Raw genomic sequence first — 2,678 nt, forward strand, 5'->3', positions numbered from 1 at the left:
CCCCCCCCCCCCCCCCCCCCTTACAAATCGACGACTTCTCGCAGTAATTCCACTTGTCTGGCCCTTGATGCTAAGCCTGGCAGGAACTTGTTCAATCCAGAAGGATTATACGGGAGGCGGGCAACAGCTGGGTGGCGTTTAGGAGCAAAGACCAAGAAGCAAACGTGGGATGCTATCGGCGTGGCAGAAGCCGAGCGAAGATCCCGAACACCTCGCCGGCAGATCAGAAGCGTAAGATGGCGCGTTAGTATGTGCCCCCGAGGACCCTAGGACCCCTGCCTCTTATTCAAATTGCCTAGATCCTATAAAACTACAGGCAATCAGAAGGAGAAGCAGCTCTGTACAAATGTACGTATGCAACTGGAAAGTCTAGAGAGGAAAACCACTCAGAAGACAAAATGCACGACTCAGCAGCTCATCTGAAGCCAACGTCTAACTATATGAAACAGTACTTGCATATTAAAGCTCCCCTCCTCTATATTTAGAAGTAGGTTTGGTGCAGCTCAGGAGAAAAGTGCCTTAAAGGGCTGATTCAGATCTTTTGAAACGGGGTTCTGTAAAAGCCTGGTAACAGTTACCGTCTTACACAGCTTTCTGAACCTCACTTTGGAGGAGCTGAATTTATCAGCGCCTCCCATTTGGACGCACAGTCAAGATGTTCGAGTTCCAAGTTGTAAAAATCAACTGGAATGATCAGAATCGTGACTCAGAAAGTCCGGGACTCCTGACCAACCCTGGCTTCAAAATCCAATATGGCCGCCTCGTGCACGAAAAGTTGTGAAAGTCACAATAAGAAACTTTATTTTCACTGCTGACAGTTTGTAACTCAGTAAAGAGGTTGTACACGTAGTGCACTTTTAGCTCTATTAGGAGACACGTTGCTACAGTGTTTCACTACAGAAAACGCAGAGAAACTTAATGTTTTTGAATTTGTGGTGCCAGATATAGTTTGGTTACTGAGCACAACAAGTTGCACAGCCTTCTGCTCTCCGAGTTGCAGCTGGAACCTGGTGAAGTTGAATGTGGCGGCAGTCCCTTAGCTAAAATACCAACTTCAAATGTAAATGGAAGGCAGCATAATTCTGACTGGGTTGATGAGCTAATGGTTAATCCAAGCAGGGCCCAAAACAAAAATTAGTTTCTGTCATCTCAAAACAGCTCCAATCTCCCAAACTTCACAAGGGTTCATTGTTACGCTGTATTATAAGCATTTAGATTGGTGTTAGTTTTGCAGTATATGCTTATTTACAGAGATTTTTGCGGGTATTTACAAGCGCTAATAACAACAGCTAGCAGTAACACTTCTAAAGCAGTCTGAGAATTTCTTGGCCAGAATATTTTTTTTTTTCTGCCGAAATAAGTGTGTAATTCAAAAAGGTTTATGAAACAGAACAGTCACGTAAAGACATTTTTGAGATTGGAGTTGATTTGAGACAGCAGTAATCCACTTTGGTCCTGGTTCTGCTCATAGTAACTTACAGCTCCTCAGTCGGGTCCATCAACATATATTATAATGTATATATACATATATTATAATACTACCTTCTCTTGCTGTTGGGACTTAAAGCCACCTGGCCCCGTTTTACGGAAGCTGCCATGTTGTATTTTTGGAACCAGAGTCTGCTCACCAGCGATGTGGAGCTAGTGTTACTTTCCTTTAAGCATGAAACAACCAATTACAGCTAAACATGTTAGAAACATTAATATTTGAACATACAGCTGCATAGTGATTGAGTCAAACTGAGAACAGGAAAGTCCTGCTAGTTGACGTGGAGGGGACAGGACTTAAAACTTGCACTGAACCAACCTACGGGTACATCATTCACCTTCTGTGATCCAGTATGAGGTCCAGTATTATCAAGTTGATGATGGGTCAGTCAGAGTTAAAGGTGCTCATTGTAAACTATGAAATTAAAGATAAAAAAGGCAACCCTGAACTATATTAAATGTTGCAGTTTCAAAAGGTTTACTACAGTAGTTTTCCAAATATACTGATATGCAATTCTGAAATGCGGGTACGCGCTCAATGTAAACAAAGCACTTTTATCTACATTCTTTACTCGACAAATCTGAACGCAAATATGCTCTAACACATCAAAACTGCCATCCCAAACAACTCTTGCATGGACGTCGCCACGGTTGACCTATTTTCAGTCACCTTGACTGTTTTCATAGGTAAACAAACGCACGTTGTAGTTGGTGACCAGTCACATGTTTGGCTCACAAATTTTTAATTGACCAAAGATTTAAAAAACAAAATACTAAGAGTCGGGATTTGTTTCTTACTTTATGAATTTCTTTTTGACAGGTCCTCATGACATGGCAGCGAGTAGCTTTAAACTCCTTTTCCTCCCCACTCTGAGCCCCACTCGAAAAGACCCGAACTGTCCCTTTAAAGCGCAGACATCCTGCCTTTTGTCCCACGTTAAAACCATTCAAAAAAAAAAAAAAAAAGGCCTACACCGTGCTGATGGGGGGTCTTCAAATTTAGTCTCAAACTGCACTTTAAATGAAGATGGGATGAGATGCTTCCAGCTCAGGAAAATAATATGATAAAAATAAGAATAATTAAAAAAAAAAGTCGTCGGCTCATTGTCACACACAACAGAAGAGTCGCGTTTCCACTCCAGTAGCAGCTCCAGTAAGGTGTAAACAAGCATCGACCCCCCCCCCCCCCC

At 42.3% G+C, this 2,678-nt stretch overlaps 1 protein-coding gene across 1 annotated transcript in view; it reads right to left on the bottom strand.

Moving 5' to 3' along the window:
- LOC108238764 (hippocalcin-like protein 1) overlaps nucleotides 1-2,678 on the bottom strand; it is a 50,278-nt gene that overhangs the window by 47,192 nt on the left and 408 nt on the right. The window lies entirely within an intron of this gene.

The sequence above is a fragment of the Kryptolebias marmoratus genome, linkage group LG5 (assembly GCF_001649575.2).
Source record: "Kryptolebias marmoratus isolate JLee-2015 linkage group LG5, ASM164957v2, whole genome shotgun sequence".
Classification (NCBI taxonomy): domain Eukaryota; kingdom Metazoa; phylum Chordata; class Actinopteri; order Cyprinodontiformes; family Rivulidae; genus Kryptolebias; species Kryptolebias marmoratus.